At 50.4% G+C, this 21,238-nt stretch overlaps 1 protein-coding gene across 2 annotated transcripts in view; it reads left to right on the top strand.

The window, feature by feature from the left end:
- The window catches only part of UBTD1 (ubiquitin domain containing 1), a 52,591-nt gene that overhangs the window by 26,532 nt on the left and 4,821 nt on the right, over window positions 1-21,238 (top strand). The window contains exon 2 of one of the 2 annotated variants that reach the window (XM_071221168.1): window positions 18,030-18,409. The exons of the other annotated variant lie outside the window; for it this stretch is intronic. The gene's annotated coding sequence lies outside the window, so the exon portion shown is untranslated. The remainder of the gene's footprint in view (window positions 1-18,029; window positions 18,410-21,238) is intronic. 2 annotated transcript variants of the gene reach the window in all.

The following is a 21,238-nucleotide window of genomic DNA, read 5'->3' as shown; positions in this document are numbered from 1 at the left end:
TTTTGACCTAGAAATTTCACAACCAGGACTTTATCATAGGGAAATGAGCCAAAGTGTGCAAAGCTTTATGTACAAAGACTTTCATCCCAGTGCTAAAAATCAGAAATAATCTAAATGTGTAACTCGAGTACCTCTCAAATCCATCTCCACTAAAACTCTGCCTGCCATGTGATAGACACTCCATAAAACCTGAGTCCAGGCCCTTCCTCGGTCCCCTTTGCTAACGCAGCAGTCTCAATGGTCTTCCTGCCTCTAGTCTAGGCCCGGTAAACCCACCCTGTACACGATGCCAGAGTGAGCTATCCAAAGTGCACGTTCTTCCCTTGTTTCACCTTTTCAGGGGTCTCCGGTATCGTGGGGGGTGGTGCCTACACCGTTGCACTGGTCTAACAGGCCTTCTCTTTGGCTTTGTTTCTGGCCACCTCCTGCCTTGCAAGCTACACTCTGGCAGCACTGCTGTTGTTCCCCACAGTCTGCTCACCTTGTTCGCACTGCTTCCTCTGCCTGGCTAGGCCCCTGCTGTGCGCCTAGACTGAGCAGACGGCAGGACCTTCCACAGACTGGGTGAGACTCCATCTCCCGCGTTCCTGTGGTTTTGTACACATTGCAGTCCTTACACATGTACATTGGCTTCTATTACCTCCTTACGTGTCTGTCCCCTTCACTAGCTCTGACCTTGGGGGGCCTATCCTACTGACTTCGTGTCCCTGTTCCACAGCACAGGGCCTGATACATGGGAGAAGCTCGAAACATGTTTCCTGAATAGATGAATGTGAATGGAGAGTGAGGCGAGTGTTTTGTTACAGAGAAATGCGTCCTGCACCGTGCCCAGCACTGAGTGATTCCTGATTTGATTCCTGATTCAAGACTGATCCCTGAGCTGATCTCTAGGGGTGGAACCTGGGCCTCTGCGTTTCTGTGGAGCTTCCACAGGTGACTCTGATGAGCAACAAAGGTTGCAAATTGCCTATCTAGCATTTGGCGTCAGATTAAAATAAAACCGGATCACGGACGTACTGCTGATGACAGCTTGGGCTGCACACGCCATGTACCCCAGCAGTGTGTGTGCATGGAGAAGAACAGAGAGAAAAATCTCCCAGCAGATCAAATTGTTGGCTATTTTAGGTGTTAGGATTCGGGTGGCTCAACATTTTCTCTTTTTATGTTTGTATTATGTATCTTTTCTCCGTTTAGCATATGGCAACTTTTAAACAGCATAAAAAATGAAAAGAAAAGAAGGGCAGCTGGACAAGGGGGTCCTGACTGTGCCCAGCACAGCCGGCCCTGGGGCCGGGCCCTAGGCTGCAGCTTCCAGCCAGCACCTGGGGCTGACTCCAGTGTTGGGTCTAGAACGTGACCTCTTAGCCCTTTCTGAGCACCAGCAGACTGCCTGGTGACTGGGGGACCTTGCAAACTGCGGTAGACTATTCCTAGGCTCCGAGTAGGGTGCTTTGTGGTTTCCAAGTCCCCAGGTAAGGAATGTGAGGAGATTTTAGCGAGAATTTGCCACTACAAGGTAGTCTCACAATGGGTCCGGAATAGAAAAGCTAAGCTAGGCGGGATGGGGGTGGGGCCACAGACCTGGGGGCCAAGGCCAGAGGGGCGTTGTGACACCAGGTCAGCTGGCAGGCATGAGGTCGGGAGGGGCAGCCAAGTGGGACATGGAGGATTAGAAAGGGAGGTGGGGAGCAGGTGGCAGGGGACTAACCAGGTTGAAAGCAGCCAGCCAGAGAGAGTATCAGAACCAAGGTGTTCTAGGTTTGTGATCTCTCAGCTCTGGAGCTAACCAAACAGCTAGAGTTGTCAGGGTAGAAGTTGGGGGTATATGTGCCTGCCTGCTTGTTGTTGAATGCCATCTTCCTCCCCAAAAAACCTCTATGAGTCTTTTTCCTATTTTATTTCCTACCAAGGTGTTGAGTTCTTTCTCTCCTTAAAGCCCCATTGGTCTCTGTTCATGCCTCTTATGGCCTTCATCACTTTGCAGTTTTTGTGTCCTTGTTTCCAGTCATGTCTCGGGCCCTCCCAAAGCAGGATGGGGACTCTTGCATCTTTCCGGTCTTCATGGGCCACGATTAGGTCCAAGGAAGGCGGCAGAGTGCTTCGCATCTAATTTCCTAACTGAAAAGATCAAGGCCAGTGCTAGAGCAGGGAAGGCTCTGCTCCTGGCCTTGTGACTGGCTCCTGCCAGGTGCGTCCCTGGGTCACCACGGTGACGAGATGCTCGCTGCAAGCAGATCACACACATCCTGGCACAGGGCTTTCGACCTCAGCAATTTTTGACTTCCAGCTGAGTTGAAACTGAGAGGATGCCTTTCCCAGCAGCAGGGAGCTGAGCCCACAGGGCTGCCTCCCTGTCCCTTTGGTGGATGTGCTGAAAATAGATACCTTCTGCTGCCCCGGGTTTACCACCTCTTCCTCCTTCCCACCACCCTACTGCCATAGCCTGTCTGTGTGGATTCATGGTGGGGCGGAGGCTTGGGGCAAAACAGGTGGTCTCTTCCTAGCACAAAGCTGTCAGCTGCATCCTGTCTGCAACAGAGCCTTCCAGGGCCTTGCTTTCTCCTGGGTCTCAGCACTTGGGAGCTTACCTTTCTCCTGTGCTCTAGGGGTGGGGAGGGTGGGAGAGGGTGAGGAAGCTGCTCCTACCTGGCCTACAGCTGGCGGAGTACACTTGAGAGAATGAGAACTGACCTGTCTGCCCTGTCCCCTTGCAGCCTCCTCCTTCCAAATCTGACTCAGCTCTTGCTTGACACAGATTTTAAGCCCTTGTCAAACTGGTCTCAGGGAAAGCAGGTGATGTGGGCCATGGCCCAGCTGCCCCAGATGGCAGGCCCTGCAGCCTTCTACACTGGAAGATCCTGCAGACAGGGCCAGCTGCAACCTTCCTGGCCACTCAGCTGTCTGCCTTCCCCTGAGTCAGAGACCTAGGGATGGCTCCACCAGGAGGTCAGCTGGCATCTGCTTTTGGGCAGGTCCTCTCCATTGCTTCCTTTCCCATTCTTACCCAACCAGGAGGCCTGAGTTCTCACCATCCCCCCATGTGATCTTTTCCTTGGTTCCTTCTCTTAGCATTTATTGAGCACCTATTGTGTGCCAGGCACTGACTGGCCTGAGCCCTCGGGTTCCTGAGATGGGTGAGGTCCAGCCTTCCCCTTATAGCTGTTTGTGGTATAACTCACAGAGAGTGGCTCAAATGGGAGCTTTACTGGGTCCAGGACAATTAGAAAGACTCTTTCCTTAGAGATGCCTTATGGGTAGAAGACACCCAGAGTCCCAGGTGAGCTGTTTCAGCTTCATCACAGCAAGGATCTTTTATGGCCTTCCCCTGTAAGGCTCCTAAAGTTTTCTATGAAACCACATTTAAACAAAAGCTTAAGGAACACACACACCGAGTCCCTTTTTTAAAAAAAGTCAATGCATATACAAATACATATCCTAGAAAGTAAAAGGCCCATCACCACAGCCTTCCAGTGCAAAGACTGGTGTGTATTCCCCCAGATTTTTTACCTGCAGGTGCTATAAACCTGGGTTCGTATGGAGCTGCCTGTTTTCTTGGAAAGCACTTATCTTCAAAGGGCTACCATCTTACTTGTGACAGGTACTCCAGCCACAGACCTCTGCCCAGCACAGAAATGGTGTCAAGTTCACAGTCCTCCTTTCTCCCCTTACCTCCCAAGTTGCACCAAGTCAGCATCTAAAGCCCTTTGTTTAACCATTGATTGGCCAGGATTTCAGCTGCCTCCCACCACTCTCTGCCCGTGTGCCCAGGCTCCTCTTCCCTTGTGCAGGAGGGCTGTGTGGGCAGTGGGCACATCTCCCCTGGATATCAAGATTGGGGACCTCCAGGGTTTCCTACCCATTCTTCCCCACTCTGGTCACATCTCTCAGCTCCTTTGTTCCCGGCCTCCAGAAACTGAGTCAGCGACATCCACACCTTCCAGGTTGACTGAAACATGTTTTCTGGGCTGGCATTCTGTCAGCTCAGTGTGAACCACTGGTTTCCATGTGCTGATCAGAAGCTTTCATTTACAGATACGTCTTAGCATTTCCATTTGAAAAAATTACAATCTAACTATAGTCGGAGAGGAATTTTTTTGAGACATGGGAGAGGGGCGAAGGTGATAGGAGGTCTTTGTCATGACAAGGTTGGGAGTTGCCCTGCAGTCCCGCAGTGGTGGTGCAGATGTTTAGATTCAGAGCCAGTCAGCCAGGGCGAAGGAACCTCGAAAGGGAGAAAGCGGGGCAATCGTGTGGGGACCACGGTTTGGTTTAGAAATGACTCTGCTCACCACATTTCAGACTTGGGTTCAAATATTTATGTAGTCCTGACTTTGTCAGTGAGGAGTGAAGCCCAGTGTTTAGTAGGAAGCCCATAGGCCAGGGCCATGGGCACTCATTTGGCCCCTCAGGGTCCAGGTGGACTCATCGGGCCTCAGGCTGTCTTGCGGGCTGCAGTCGCTATCCCAGCCCGACTCCAGGCCTTTGCTGCTTCTGTACCTTCCTCCTGGAATGCCGCCTCCTCCCTCACGCTCCTTCCAGGCCCAGCTCACAATGTTTTACCTCCTCCGTGAGGCCTCACAGATGTGCTTATTCCCTCCTTTGCTTCCCCACAGCCTTCTGAATCTTTTATGCCACTTCCTGCTTTGTCTGGTGGTGTAGTCATTCATTCATTCATGCATTCATTCATGCATGCATTTAGTTAATACTGAGGACCTTCTCTGTGTAAGGTGCCAGTGCCACTGTGAAGGAGATACCAGGGTCCTCCCTGCCTTTTAGTGACTAACATTCTAAGGGGGAGGAAGACAGAAAAATGAGCCAAAAAACCACAACAGAATTGGGATTGACACTACATAGGAGAAGAGGAGCTAGGGTAGGGAATGGGGGAGCCCACTTTAGGTAGGTTGTCAGGGAAGGCTTCTGAGGCGGTACTCTTTAAAACCTGAGACACACTTAAGGTAATTAAAATGTGATCCTCATTTTCTCAGGCCCCTGGAGTGCTTGGCAGGATCTCAAAGACAGTGGGTGCTCAGGAATTGTGTTGACATGAATCTGGGCCATGACCTCTTTGTCTGGGCCTCAGCACCCCGGGAGCCAGTAATCGTTGTCCTCTCCTGCCTCAGAGCTTCCCTAGCCCCACCTCCAGCTGTCATTTGACCGTGGAGAATTGGGTTACCTTAGGGATGGGGTGGCAGGGTCCTGTGAACACGGGTGTGGACCAGCAGGACTGCTCCCAGGACAAGCCCGAGAGTATCAGGGGCATAATAGAGAAGGAGACCAGGGGCTCATGACCTCCAGAAGCCTGGAGGCTCTGCATGTGACTTGTCCTCTTGCATCTGGACCTTCTTCCATCAGGGATGTTTTATCCCCCCTTGCCCACCATTATTCCAGGGGCAATCTGAGGCCCAGAGCTGGGAAGCTGCCTCTTCCTCTAGCAGTGGGCAGGTCACTGGGTGTGGGGATGAGTTGCGGGGCTTGCCCCAGCTTGCCCTCTCAGCCTGCTGGAGTCTGCTTGTTTCCAGAGTCCTTGTCACACAGGGTCAGAGCTGGAAGTGGCAGCTGTAGAGGTAATCCAGTCCAGTTCCTGCCCACCCCTTTAGCAGATGCATAAACAAGGCCTGGTCAGTCGGGGTGTGAGTTCCCAATATAGGCTTACCTCGTTTTATTGCGCTGCTCAGCTGCTGGCTTTTTTACACACTGAAGGCAAGCCATCGGCACCACTTTCCCAACAGGCTCAAATGATGGTTAACATTTCATAGCAATAAAGTATTTTTCTTTTTCTTATTTATTTATTTATTTTTAGAGAGGGGAAGGGAGAAAGAGGGAGAGAAACATCAATGTGCGGTTGCCCCTTGCACACCCCCCACTGGGGACCTGGCCCTGATTGGGAATGCCCTGATTGGCATATGCCCTGATTGGGAATCGAACCAACAACCCTTTGCTTTGCAGTCTGGCACTCAGTCCACTGAGCCACACCAGCCAGGGCACAATAAAGTATTTTAAGACATGATGCACACTTAATATTCAACTAGACTACAGTATAGTGTAAACATAACTTTTGTATGCACTGGGAAGCCAGAAAGGTTTGTGTGACTTGCTTTATTGCAATATTTATCCTACTGCAGCGGTCTGGAACCGAATCTGTGATATCTTTAAGGCCTTTCCACATACCTCTGCTCTGGGGTACAGCAGTTTGCCTGCCTGTGTGTGTGTGTCGGGCGGGGGGGGAGGTTCTTTGAACAAAATTTGTGTGTATCATTTATTATGCACTTTTAAAAATCTGCTACAGAGTAACACATTACAAGGGTTTCCTAAATTATGCATTCAAGTATCATCGAAGTAAGGAGTATGAACATAATATATCACAAAAGCAAAAAGGACTCCTGTGCAGCACTTGTGTGATTCAGGCCAGGCCCAGACAATGACAGGTGCTCGTCTGGACGTCCGAGGTGCCTGGCACTGGTGCCTGACTATGTGGGCCCGAGCAGCTTCCACTTTAACAGGCCCCCGTGGGTGTTTGAGGTCTCTGTCCAGGGGTTCTCACAGTATCTTTTTTTGCATAGAATCTCATGTGTGTGTGTTGTGTTTGTGTGATCCCATGTGCTTTGCCTTACAATTGTGTACAGGAGTGGTAAGCCCTAGGGGGGGCGGGACAAGGATCTCTCCCTAGCTGTCTTTGTGCCCTTCACAAGCTCCACACAGGTCTTCCCATGCATGGGTTTGAATGGAGTGTTAGAGCTAGAGGGGGCTCTGAATCCATTAGTTTAACCTCTGCATTTTACAGGTGGGAGCCCAGATGAGGGGCCTCAGAGAGATGACTAGTATACCCCAGGTCATAGGGCCAACTAAACCAGCCAGCCTTGGGCTGAGATGTCCAGCCTTCATGGCTGAGTTGGGAGTTGCCCTGGAGGTGAAGGGTGCCTGTCCCTGAGAGACCCCGGGTGGGCAGGGTGCGTGGAAGCTGAAGCCCACTTGCACCTTCGGAGCCTGGGATCCCTGGGAGCCGTCAGGAAGGTGTCCAGAGGAGCGGGCATGTGGGTGTTGCCTCTCCCCCTCCCCCAGCAGAATCACTTTACCTGCCTCACATGGTAAGTGGGTTTTTCTGAAAGGCATTCACTGTTTTCTTTGAAACAGGGTTTTTGCTTAGAAAAGAGCTCCCCTGGCTCTGGAGACCCTCTCCTTGTTTAGTTTGGGGGCCAGCCCTTGTGGCCTGGCTAGAAGGTGGGAATGTGCTGTGTGGAAGGACCAGGGGGCCCTGCCTTTCCTGCCCTGCATACAGATGCCAGGGCCAACTCCTAGAGGCTGCTCAGGCCCTGTGAACTCCCTGCCCTTCCTGTCCACCACCACCTTCACCTCGGGCGTAGCCAAAACAAACTGCTCTGGAAGAGGTGCCTGGGCAGCCGAGGCCCTTTCACACCACCACCCTCAGTGGCACGCTGGAGGGCCACGCACAGCCAGCACCCTAGGCCAGTTCTGCCCCCTCTTCTAAGGGGCTGGCGCCTACATCTGGAACCTTCTCTGTGGAGGGGGGAAGGGCATGGAACTTGCAGGGTTGGGATTACGGCCTCTTGCTCCAGCAATCTGGATTCTGTTAACCTCCTGTGGAAGGGTGAGGAGGCCTCACTTTAAATTTTTTTTTCTTTTTACTTTATATTTCACAGGAACTTCAAATAACTCAGCTAGGCTATACACAGAATAAGACTCAGTTATAAGTGCTTATGGATGGAAATGAAATTAGACTAAAAGAGGCTCATCCATTGGTTCATCTCAGAAGTGCTTCCTGAGCATCTGCTAGACTAGCTCCCATGGACTGAGCACTCACAACCTACCAGGCACTTGACACTCAGGAGAGGCGGCATCCTGTGGGGGTTTCAGAGCCAGGCCACCACCTAGCCATGTGGCCTTCATACTGGGTGATTTATATATACGAAGGGCATAGGACAGTGTCTGGCATATGATAAGAACTTCATAAATGTTAGCCATGATTCTTAATCTCATGGTTATCCCCATTTTCCAGGTGAGGAAACTGAGGTTCTCAGAGGGTAAATAACCTGCCAAGTCACGCAAGTGGTAGTGCCAGGGTTCCATCTCAGGCCTGGCATCTGCGGCTTTGGGCAGCCCACCTGTACTGCTTACCTGGCTCCAGGCTAGGGGTCAGGCATCCAGATGCCAATACTAAAAAGACCAGGCGCTGCCTGGAGAAACTTACAGCCTGATGTGGAGGCCCACACGTATGGGCATCAGGGAGTGAGTCTCCGGAGCTACCACATGGGTTAGAGTCAATCCAGGCTGCGTAGGAGGCAGGGCAGGCCTGGCGGCAGGCAGGGCTGGCCAGTAGCGTTGCCAGCCCGGCCTTCCCTCCTGGGCTGGAAGCAGAACTGGTTCTATGCCTGTCAGCTGCATATGGGGGGGTGGGGCGGTGGGGGGGAGGGTGTCACCACCTTTCCCCACCTTCCCAGCCCCAGCTGTGTGGTTCTTCTCACTGTCTTGGGGAGGCAGCGTACATGACAGTAGCTGGGACAAGCCCTGGGCTGGGAGTGAGGGGATCTAAAAGCACTCACTGGTCTCCTGCCCCTGCCCCCAGCGTCCTCGTCTGTAAAGTGAGAGTAATAGTACTTGCCATGCAGAGCTGTTGTAAGGATGAGCTGAAATTATGTAAAAGAAAAACTCTTCATAATGCTAATGCTCGTACTTATACAAAATGGTAATGAGCGTCACCATTTTTGAGCTCCTGCTTTGTGCCTCACACATTACTAGGCCATCACGCACAGCAGTGCACCTCGTATAGTCATCACAGTAGTCCTTCCAGGTGGTGTGATTGCTCCCATTTTATGGAGGCATAGACCAGAGTCCAGAGGCTCAGCAGCCTGGGGTCGAACCTGTGAGTGGTGGAGTTGAACGTCACACCCAGATCCTCTCTGATTCCAAAGCCGCCTCTCTGTGTCCCAGACCTTCTAAGTTATGTCTCCCTCCCAGCTTCACTCCTCACTACGAAGTTACTGGACCAGCCCCAGCTGTCAAGGGGCCAAGCTGAGCGAGGCACTCCTGCCAGGCTGGCCACCCAGGCCTGGCAGCTGGTGGGAGGCAGGGATGGTGGGATGGGCCCTACCTGCCCATTGCCCCCAGTTGTGGTGGGAGCAGCAGGCTTTCCTCCCTGCCAGTCTGGCAAGTAAATTTTGTCTGCCTGTGAGTCACACGGCACTGTGATGAGTCAGGTTTTTCCCTTCTTCTTGCCCAGAACAGCTGGGGAGGGGGTGGGAGGGTTTTCTTAGGAAATAGGACCTCCCTCGCTCCTCTCTCCCACCACCCTCCTTGCCTTGGAGCTGCTCATCTTCTATCCATAAGTCTGTGGCTCAGCCCTGGAGAAAAAGTCCTCTGTGTCCTTACAGAAAAGGGTGTCTGGGTGCTGGCCACACAGGCCCAAGACAGCAGGCCTTAGGCTGAGCAGAGTCGGGAAGGGACGGGCCCTCCTTGTTATTAAGGAGAGTAAGATGGCTAGTCCAGGGCTGTCTGACTCCAAAGCCCCTGCTCTTGGCCTCTTGGCTCGGCTCCTTTTTCTTTCTGCAAAGAGGGGCTTAGCCCTGTATCTGCTGGACAGTGCAGCCAGATTTCCCCAGGCATAGTTCCCCTGAGCTATCTGCTTCTTGCCTTATGACCGGCCCGGCTGAGAGCCTTGAAAGAACTGTCCAGATGGCCAACCTCAGGCAGGCCTGGGGTTCTCCCTGAGCAACCCCCTGCTATGCGATCTCAGAGGCCTAATTAAACACAGTTGAAGCAGCCAGCCTGGCCGGGCAGCCTAGTTCCAGATCAGTGCATCTTAGCCCTGGCCACACGTTAGAATCATCCAGAGAGCATTTACACCCCTCTGATGCCCAGGCCATACCCCAGAGCAACTAAGTCAGAATCCCTGGGGTAGGTGCCAGGCAACTGTGTTGTTTGATACACTACTCTGCATGGCCTTTTGAGACCCTGCCCTCCAGGAGTTGACAGCCAAGTTGCAAGGACAACGCAATCCAAAGGGAACACGCACACGTAACTCAGGCTGGTGTGGGATGCTCACGCCCCGCCCAGGGGAGAGGTGTGGGCCCCTGCATCCTGACAGATGGAGGTGGGGACCAGGCAGTGCTTGGGAAGGAAACCAGCAAGGCCACTGGCCTGACAGGGCTGTGATTCACGGGCTGTAAGAAGGAAGGGAAGGAATGAGTCAGGCACAGCTGCCTGTGAGGCCAGAGCCTGGCTTTGGAGGATAATGAACGTGCTCTGACAAGGATTTCTCTGCTGATGCACAGACCAGATGTGTGGGTCCTAGGCTGTGCCACATGAAGAAGTGGGTGAGCCTTGAAAAGATTGGGTTCCGGATCTCAGGGGTGTCGGGCATCTGTGTGCACTTTGCACTTGACGAAGGCACTTCTTGCAGGAACTCCTGGAGCATTTCAGCATCTCTGTAAGCTGCAAAGAAGAGTGGCATTTGCATTTGGCAGATGTGCTTGGCAGGTTACGTGCCATGCCCTGTGTCACACAGCAGGAGTCACAATGGCACCAGACCCAGGCCTTCTGACTCCCAAGTTCACCCCACTCAAGACACAGACCTCAATGACAGTAACTGAGCTGCTGGGGTGGGGACTATAAATGAACACTAGGACTGAGACAATGGGGAGCCACAGCCAGTGGAAGGGTCATAGGCCTTTTCTAACTCGGGCCCCAAAAGTTCTGGCAAACTTGCTGTCCTGTTCGCTGTGGAGGCAGAGGGGTCGGTGCCCACTCAGATTGAGAAAGCGGGGTCCCAGTGGGGCTTGGTGCTGGACAGACCCCACCTGGGCTTGTGAGGTGAGTTAGGTTAGTTGGGAAGAGGGTGGGTGAAATAAAAACAACAGGAGGGAATAGGGATCTTCAGTCTGGAGAAGAGCAAAATGTCAACCCTGTGGGAGCAGCTGTGTTATTCCAGACAGCAGAGCCAGTGGATTCCAGGTCAAAATAGTAATGTTAATTTTAACAATGGCAAAAACAGTTTCAATGACAGTAGTAAGTGCCTCCTCTGTAGCAAGTATGGTTCTAGTATGTGTGTGTGTGTGTGTATGTGTGTGTAGGCCAGGTAAGGCATGGTGCTAGAGAGATCACTCCTGGGGTGTTAGGTTACTTGAATGTATCTAGTCTTCTTGATTCTGTTAGTTAATTTAGTATGTATGTAGATATCTTCAATCCTCCCAACCTCCCTAAGATGTGGGCTGTTAATACTCACTACTTCCCAGGAGAGGAGACTGGAAGGCTTAAGGCGTTTACCCAAGGTCACTTAGCTGATTTATGGTGAAGGTGATGTTCAAACCCAGATCTGTCTGCCTCCAGATCTGTTTCTTTGTTCTAATCCCTGCTCCATAGTTAGTGCTCAGCAAATTGTGACAGCAAGTCTTACCTTTCCAACCATCCAGTCCATCTAACAACAAAATAGGCTTCCTCGTGGCACAGCAAGTGCCTCATCCCCAGAAGTGCCCAGAGAGGCTGAACTGGGGTGGGGGGTGGGTCTCCATCACTGAACCCCAAACCAGCCATGTGGAATTAGAGTTTGGGGCTAGTGCCCATGCCTGTGTTTCTGTCAAGCTGACAGGAGACCTGGGCACACGATCGGGCCCAAGTGTCCTGGGAGGGCCAGCTGTTAGGTCCTCTGCTTCCCCAATGGGAACTGGAAGGTCAGGCAAACTCATAACTCCTCCACTCTTGGTTGCAGTTGTGTTCTGCTTGCTGCTTTTCCCATCGGCATATTTGTCATCTCTGTGTCAAACTCCAAACATTTTAATATTCTAGTTAAATGCCCTAACCCTTGTGGCTCGGTTGGGCATCATCCCACAAAGCAAAAGGTCGCTTGTTCGATTCCTGGTCAGGGCACGTGCCTGTGTTGTGTGTTCAGTCCCCAGTCAGGGCGCATATGAGAGGCAGCCGATTGATGTTTCTCAAACCTTCTCTTTCTCCCTCCCTTTCCCTCTCAATCAATCAATCAGTCAACCGATCTGTAATCTGTAAATGGCTGACTTCACCTCACTAACTCATCACATCCTTATGAGGGAGGTGCTTTTAAAAAATAACATTCTAGTTATAATTCAGCTTTCGCTGGCAGTGGAGTGGTTTGATAGCATTTACCTCCTGCCCCCACTACACACACATGCATACACACAACGGGCCAGAGCTGGGGCTTTGGGACAGGTCACGTTCTCTCTCAGGACCTCTGTTTTCTCGTCTGTAAAACAAAGAGGCTAGGGTAAGTGACTTTGATGTCACTCCTGGCTTTTGGATGCTGCCATACTCTGGGGCACCTGCCCTGATGTGGTCGCATATATCCGAATGAATCGCTGTGACAGTTGACACCCAATGGGTGTCAGAAGTCAGGCTATGCCATTCGGCCGCCAGACACCTGGCTGCCAGGCTGGGAGTAGCCCAGATCTTCCCCATGGGGAGCCTCCTGACAACAGGCCCGTGGAAAGCACAGCGGTAGCGATGACCTGGCTCTCCTCCCTCGACTCCTGAGGTAGCAAGGGGAGCTAGCCAGATACTGTAGACCTTTCTAGCAACCTCTGGAGAGTTCCTGTTTTATTTATGAGCTGCCAGCCTCCCCCTCCTGCCGCAGGAAAAGTGCTGACCCTGTGCCGTGCAGCCGCACAGGAAAGTGGGCATCCATCAAGCTTGCTCTTGTCCCTGTCAGATTTAACCTCATTTAACCCCTGCATCCTCCTGCACTGTGAGGTAGAAATGAAGAGTTCCCTGCAGCAGGATTTTTCAGTTTCCCCAAATCACAGCAGCTTTAAGGAAAGAAAAAAAAAGGATGATAACCTTTAATTCTTTTAATTGCACAATTACTAATTGATTGCTAATTACAGTAGCTACTGTTTTGGGGTTTTTTTTTTAAGCATTGAGCAGAGTGATCTCCGTAATCCTTACAGCAATGCATGAGGTGGGACTTAACGTCCTCTTTACAGATGGGAACACTGAGGTTTAGAATGGTTAGGTCATCCACCCGCATCCACCCACACTCACACAGGTGGCCGAAGTAAACTGCATTCCCCACCCCACCCCTGGCCCCTCCAGTCCCTCTCTGAATCCCATGTGTAAGTGAGTAGCCAGATTGGAGAGAGAGGCTATGCTAATGTGTCTCTTAACTCATAATTGCCTGTGAAACTGCATGTAATCAAGGCTCCCTCTAGAGCCGGTAGCCCCGGAACTGTCCCCATGCAGGCCATGCCTTTGCTGCACCTGGGAGCAAACACACCAGTACATGACGAAGGTGGGAATATGTTCATTACAAGAAAGGAATGGGCTGTTTGTTTGTTTGTAATTTCATATGATCCTGAAACAAGGAAAAGTGCAGGAACTTCCCAAGCAGCTAAAGTTTGAATTCTGCATGTGAAGTACAGTGTCTTCGCATTAAAAAGGAGCTGTTGGTTGTAGGCAGGTTAGATCCCCGAGTCGACTCTGAGAATTTGGGGGGGGTGTTGGTAGTCAAGGTCAGATAGGCCAGTTTTCAAGCAGGGGGCAGCTTGGCAAAGTCAGCTCAGGTCAGGAGAAGAGTTGGTTAGTGCCCAGCCTGGCACACATGCCACTTTTCGCCCTGCCCGGCCGCACACGGCTTGGGCCTTGGGCAGGAGGCAGAGGGCAGAGAGCGGAGAAAGTCCCTGCCCCCCAGTAAATGTGTGCGTTGTGTGCAGGCGCAGAGAAAGCGCACGCTGTCTCCAAGGTATGTGTGCCCCTTGTCCACACCCGCAGCCGCCCAAGCAGGGGGCCTCGGGCTAGCTTTATTTTTCTTGGCTGCACTTTTGCCTCTCCGGTTGCCATGAAGGTTCCAGGCTTTCACCGGGTGTGGTTGCTGACATCCAGCCCCTCGTAGTCCACAGACTTCTTTACAGATCAGGGACGGCTTCTGTCCCTCCCGGACTCCCACCTCGGCCACCCCCTCTCCTCCTCCCTCTCTTCCTTACAGGGATTTCTTCCAGGCAGCCCCAGCTGGGCTCCCCCAACCTCTTATCTCCCCTCTCAGCTCTACAGCTCTTCCCACTTTTCCTAAACTGCCTGCTCACTTCATTCACTCGCTCATTCATTCGGCAAACAGTTCTCCAGTTCTCCTGCGTGCCAGACCCTGAGCCTGTTTACAGGATCCCAGAGATGAACTGGGGGTGGTCCCAGCCTCAGGGAAAAACAAGGTCATTGCACAGAACTGCAGTTGCCCTGGGCTGGGTGTCATCCCAGGGCCGTGTACAGAGCTCCCAGAGGAGCCTGGAGTCAGTCCTTCAACCTGCCCTGGACCACCTGGGACCCAGTGTGCCCCATGAGGGGATGCAGTATAGGAAGCCTGGCTTGTCACTTAGCAACTGGCTCCACCTTTTTCCCTCCTGGAACTCTGGAGCTGGGCCAGAGGGAATGAATGGGAAAGAAGGGCCCGTGCACCATAAAGAGGCCACGTGGGGAGACCCCAGCTGAGCAGAGCTGGGCCAGCATTTTTCCCTGCAAAGGTTATCCAGGCTCTGAGGGTCATCCTGGGCTAAGTCCGACTATAAATACCACACTTCCTGAAGGGATTACCTGGGCTTCACTTCCCCTGGCTGATCCTCAGCTGGGTGATCCTCCTTAGGGCCTGCTGTTCTTCCTGACCTCTTATCCCCTCCGCCAGGTGCCTTCCTTTCTTTAGTCAGACCTCTCTAGCCTGCTGCTTGCCAGCTGAGACTACCAGGGTGAGAGGGGAAGAGGAATGAATCGAGTCTGCATCTTGGCCAACAGGCCCATGTAGCCCAGGCTGTTGGGATGGGCAGGCCCTTGTCGCACTGCCTTCTCTTTCCGGGAACCTCATCTTCCACACCAGCCAGAACAAGCCCAGACTTGTCACATAACCAGCACTTCTGGGGAGGACACTGTTGGCCCTGTCCCTGGAGTAAGGGCCTGGGGATGAAGCTTGTTAACAGTGTGGAAATAGAGTTCAGGGATTGTTGCAGGTATAAATAGGGCCGTCTCCTGGCTCGGGTGGACTGATTGTCCTGGGAAATCTCTGGTTCCCTTGGCTGGCCTCAGAATTAGTGTCACATCCCAGTGGCTCAGTCGGGCCAGTCCCTGAAGCCACCATGAGGATCCCTTGGGCCCGAGATCAAGAAGTGAAGGGACTGCCTGACGTCTCCCACATGCAGACTTTTCTGCTTCCCCTGCCTGCCACTTGTGCCCTTGATCCTCACTCCTCCACCATGCGCTCCACCCTGCTCACGGGCCTTCGTCACTTCCATTTTCAACTCAGCAGACAGCTTGCTGAAAACCTGCACTGGGCCGGCGAGCTGTGAGGCCCTGAGGTAATCAGAGGGAAGCAGCCAGGGCCTGTCATCCTTTGGGGGTTCTTGAGGACCCCCTCTTTTGTGTAGCCATTCTGAATTCAGCAGGGTGAATCAGGTGTTGGGAACACATGTACACACTCCCGTACGCGTGCATGCACACACTCTCAGAGATGCACACCAGCTCCAGGCAAGTTGGAAAGGGTGGTTAGCATTCTGTCTCCCACTTTTCTTTCAGTGCCCTCCCTTGGGGGTGGTGTGGCCAGACACCATTCATTATCGAGGCCAACCCACAGCGTCCACCATCATTATCCTCCCCCAACCCAGACAGCATGCCCTCTTGCTGTCCAAATCTGCTCTCGGCAGCAACTTCGCAGATGATCTGTTGAACGAACTTACATTAACGCGTAGATGAGCCTGCCATTTCCACTTCTGTCGTGCTGTGTTTACAAGGGGGCTTTTTCTATCAGAATCTCTATATATCCCAGCCTAGCCCCTACTGCTCCAGTTTAATGAGTCTGAGGTGGGCCCAGGGGGTCTGCCTTTTTAACTGGCACTCCAGGAGATCCTCATGCAGGTGGTATTTTGGACAACCCTCCAATACCACAGCTTTTGCCTCTGTGCTCAGAAACATACATTCTCTGCTCAGTCACAAAAATCTTTGCTGTTGCCTGCCCATCAAAATCACAGAAACCCACGATTTTTGTGGGTGTTTTGTACCTCCCTGTACAGGTGTGTACCTTGACCACAGAATGGTCTTTTGGGTTTTTTTTTATCTCTCTTCTGTCAACTTCATTAGGGATAAGGACCATTTCTGTTCCTGTCTTTGACCTGGAACTTATCTAGGACAGGTGGAGACATAAGTAGAAGCCACTGGATGCTCCTGCTGCTGAAACCAGCAGAGCCTGTCCTGGCCCTGGACAGAGCCACTCAGAGCTTAGCTGCCAGCAGCTGAAATCTTAGAGGTTGTTGACCTTGAGCTTTCCGGATCATCAGCACCCTCGCACCCCCTACTTGGCTCTGAAACTCCTCCTGCTTTGTTGAAGCTGCTCCCCAGGACTCTATGTACTTCTTTTCCTTGTTAGCAACTTTCATTGTATTATTCTTATTAGTAACAAATTCTTGTTATAGAAAACTTGGAAAACATGAGCCAAAAAACAAAAACTTGTAACTGCTAATCAAGTATAACCAGTTAGCATTTTGGTGTAAGTCCTTCCAGTCTTTTTAATATATGATTTATATTCTCTCTTAGAAACAGAAGCTGGAGCACAAAGCACTTGCTATTCCCTAACCTTTTTTCGCTGTACTCTGGCCATCTCCCCAGTTACTCAGCATTCTCCCGCCCATCGCTGAATGTCTGCCGTGGATGCACAGGCTTTCTCTAGCCTTTCTCTGGATGTGTGCGGTTCCTCTGTTTCCAGTTTTCCTCTTTGTAAAACTGTGCTGAGCTAAACAGCATTGTACATAAACCTTCGCCACATACTTGCGATTATTTTCTTAGAATACATTCTTAGAAACCAAATGGCTGAGCCAAAGGGATGTACATTTTTAAGTTTTTGGGTACATACCAAATGCCCTTCAGAAAGTTTGCACCAATTTGTTCAGCATGTAAGAGTATTCACACCTTTTCCAATGCCCATATTTTTGACTCAACTAATTATAAAACTTTTTTTTTAAGTAAATTAGAAATATTCATCATCAATTTGCTTTCATGTTTGGATAAAAAAGCTTCCTTTTCTTTGTTTGTATCTGTGCCTAAGATTGTCGGCATCATTGCGTAGGGATCCAGACATTTCAGCATGTCTCTTACATGTGTTTGCCTTGGGCCTGCAAAACTTTTCTGGATATTTTGGTGCTATTTTGACTCACTGGTGAAGGAAGCCAGAACCTGGCCTAGAGATGCTGCAGCTGCCCCCTGCTGGCTATGATGTGTAGTGCCAGCTGAGAAGGCATGGCTGGGCTAGGCTCCTGCTGCCCTTTCTTTCCAAAAAAATTAAGTATTTAAAAAAATTTACTTAAATTTATTGACTTTAGAGAGAGAGGAAGGGAGAGAGAGAGAGAGAGAAACAACGTTTTTTTGTTCCACTTATTTATGCATTCATTGGTTGATTCTTGTATGTTCCCTGACCAGGGATCCAGCTTGCACTCGGCATATTGGGATGAAGATCTAACCAAGCTAGCCCTCCAGGGCATGCTGCCCTTTTCTAATAGCATCAGCCCGTCCCTCTTCCTGCCATCCCCAACCCATTCTAATATTTTCTAGTGTTTCCAGCCTGAAGAGACCAGAGTGCAGGGTGAGGAATTTTTTAATTGTTGTATCCTGGGTAGCAGCATATGCTGTTAATACCGGGAGAGGCTCCCTGACATTGTGTCCTTCCACGGGTAAGAAGTGTGTCTCTTAACAGGAAAGTGTGCTGCTGTGTGGAATGGGGAGGACTCCGAAGGTGAGGTATTCAAGCAAAGCATCCTCAGGTACCCGTGGCCTCCTGAGATGATGACTTTGAAAGGTGACGCCACAGGACTGTGTTCATTTTGAAGAGAAAGTGAGATGCATGCATACAGTTATACTTCAGGTGTCCTGGGGTCATCAGTCCAGCACCCTCAATTGTTAGGAACAGAACCAACATGTGACCACTAAAGGGGGTGGGATTCCGAGCAGGAACAACAGAGGTCCTGAAGCTTAGACTCTTTCTTCGTTAGGAAGCTTCTTCCTTACAATTGGATGCTCTTGTTTCACAGGGCTGACAAGCTTTCTACACCCTCAGTGGCTTAGGAGTGCCATTCGAGGGACCTAACTTCCATCCATAGGAGCAGCAGGTAGGCACAGGTGGAGACCAGTAAGAAGTGACCTCTGACACAGAGGAAGGAAAGCTACAGATCAGCTCAAGAAGTTAAAAAGCCCCCAAGGTTGGGATCACTGAGTAGAGGGGCAGACATACCACACCCTAGAGGTCCCTGAGCACGTCACTGCACAGAGACCGTGAACCCTGCTCTACCAAAGTCCTGGTCGGAGAGTCATCAGTACTGAAGGGCCCAAGGGAGAAGGAGCCAGACATCACTCAGCAGGGTCCAGGCAGGAGCACCTCTGAGCCCACCCTCCACCGGAAATGCACAGACAGGTATAATCTTGTGTTCCTCCAGTGCCTCCTTCTGTCCTTCACACTTCAGCCTTTCATTTGATCTGCTTTTGACTTTTGTGGCTGGTGTGAGTCAGGGATCTTGTTTGATGCGTTCATTCCTGTATGGAGACCCTCTGTCCCAACACCACTCATCAGTAGCCCATCTGGAGAAAAATCTTCCATGTTTCTCCTCTACTGCTCCACAGACTACTTCTGATGCTAGTTGTGCGGGTTTTTCCCACATCAAGCAATTCTCCAACTCTTATCCCATCCAGAATTAGCACAGACCCCACAGTGGAAGGGCTCAGTCCCACTAGCCTGGCCCCCACTTCAGGCTACCCTCGGCTTGGTACCCTTGGCTGCCAATTGGAGGTTCCCATGACCCCCTGCTTGGGTTTCATAATTTGCTGGAGTGCCTGTCAGGACCCAGGAGAACAGTTTACTTACTATTGCCAATTTATTACAAAGGATATTTTATGGTACGATGCCAGCCCACTGAGCCACATCAGTCAGGGCCCTATTACAAAGGATATTTTAAAGGATACAAATGAACAGCCAGGTGAAGAGATAAGAGAGAGGGTGAGGTCTGGAAGTGTCTTGAGCACACGAGCTTCTGTCCCTGGACTTGCATAGTGCCACCCTCCTGGCATGGGGGTGTGTTCACCAACCTGGAAGCTCTCCAAGCCCCATGCTTTGGGGCCTTCCATGGAGGCTTCATCACAGAGGCATGATCAATTATTAAACTCAATTTACAGCCCAGCCCCTCTGCCCACTCCAGAAAATGGGAGGCACCACTGAAAATTCCCAGAGTATCATGGCTTAATCTTTCTGGTGCCTAGCGCTCATCCAGGATCCCAGCAAGAGTCTCCTCATTAAAACAAAAGACACTTGTGTCACTCAGGAAATTCCAAGCAATTTAGGAACTCTGTATCAGACATTGCTATCGCTCAGGAAGTTACAAGGGTTTTAGGAGCTCAGTGTTAAGAACTGGGTCAAAGATAAAATAGCAGAAGAACTGGGGGCAGAGCCGGTATATATATTTCTAATATCATTTCACATCCATCTTACACACACACACACACACACACACACGCACCCTGTCTGCAGTGTTCCTTCTTACTTGCACCACATTTCTGTGTAGGCTTGGGTCTGCTTCTGGGCTGTTTCATTCCACTGGCTCTCTGGTCTGTTCCCATTCCAGTCCCACATAGCTTTATAATTAGCGTTGATAACTGTAGTGCAAGTTTTCCCACCTTATTCTTCTCTAGGATTATCATTATTCTTCTGTATAAACTTTAGAATCAGCTTGCCAAGTTCCTCGCAGAAAGCCGCCCCGTTAGGAACTCTAGTGGCATTTCATTACATTTAAAGACCAGTTGTTGAATGTCGCTTCGTCCCATTCTTCTGTTCTGTCCTCCTGGAAATTCTGATTAAAAATGTCAGACCATCTGAATTCCAGTTACTTCTAAAAGCCTATATGGTTCTTCTAATTTCTGCTTGGATTTCTTTAAAATCTCTTTTTCATATTTTTAAGGCTCTCTTATTTCTTAAACTTGGTATTTCATAATCTGCATCTGATAAATCTCATATCTGAAATTTTTGTGAGTCTGATTCTTCCGTTTGCTGTTTTTGCTGGCTCTGGCTCATGTTGCCTTGTTTCCTTGTATGTTATTTTTTTAAAAAACCAAAAACCTATGACCTTATTATTTGTTTTCCTTGGAACTTTATCTTAGAAATTCTTTGAAGGCTGGTTTGAAGATGTTTTCTTCCTATAGAGATTTGGACCTGCACTTCCTTCTGCTAACCCAGGGACACTTTAAATTAAATGTCTGGCCCAAGAGTTTTCTGCCTGTACAGGTATCAGCAAACCCACAGGAGGGCTGTTTGTATATTCAGTCTAACCTGAGGTGAAACCCTCACGCTGTCAGTTACTGTGTGACCTCAGGCAAGTCATTTATTCTCTCTGCCTGTCCCATCATCTGTGAAATAGCGATAATAGCACCTGCCACCTAAGGCTATTATTGCTAGGATGAAATGGGGTAATGTATATAAATAAAGTGCTTGCATGGCGTTCTCTCACACAGGTGGTACGCAGTGAATGTCATCCTCTTCCCCAGAGGATCCCCCCTTTCCTGCCCCAGCCAGTGGGGGTGGCCTAGTGGGAGCCCCCAGCTTCAGTCCAGTCCCTCTCCTGGAGGATCTAAGTGAGGGTGGGAACCTAGTGCTTTAGACCTGGCTCCTGTGGCTCATTCTGCTCGAAGCGTTGAGATGGCTGCGTCTCCTAAGGCCTTTGAGAGATACTCGGGCTTCAGCCTTGACCGAGGTCCGGAGTTGTCTAGGAAGCCACTTGGGGCTAGGTAACAAGAAAAGTGACTTTTTTTTTTTTTTTTTTGCCAAGAAAACCATGGCTTTATTTTTCTGTTTACTTCTTTTTTTAAAACTTTTATTGTTATTCAATTACAGTTGTCTGCATTTTCTCCCCATCCCTCCACCCCACCCCATCCGAACCCACCTCCCTCCCCTGCCTCCACCCTCCCCCTTGATTTTGTCTATGTGTCAAGAAAAGTGACATTTAACAGACTCGCTTTCTGCTTCGGCTGCTGCAGGATTTTTTGGTTCGTTGGTTATGGTTTTCTAAAAAAAAATACTGTTTGAAATTATATGGTGAAATATGAATAACAAGACATTAAGATTGTTTATAATCTCAATCATGGGAATATATATTGACAGTAATAGAAATGTGAAATAAACAGAAAGTTGTACGTTAGCCTGAAAACATTTTGAATCCTTTGTGCAATAAGGAATATAAAATGTTTAATAATATGAATC

Source organism: Desmodus rotundus, chromosome 4 (assembly GCF_022682495.2).
Source record: "Desmodus rotundus isolate HL8 chromosome 4, HLdesRot8A.1, whole genome shotgun sequence".
Lineage (NCBI taxonomy): Eukaryota > Metazoa > Chordata > Mammalia > Chiroptera > Phyllostomidae > Desmodus > Desmodus rotundus.
The sequence above is the reverse complement of the archived record's forward strand: the minus strand, read 5'-3'. Positions and strand labels throughout refer to the sequence as shown.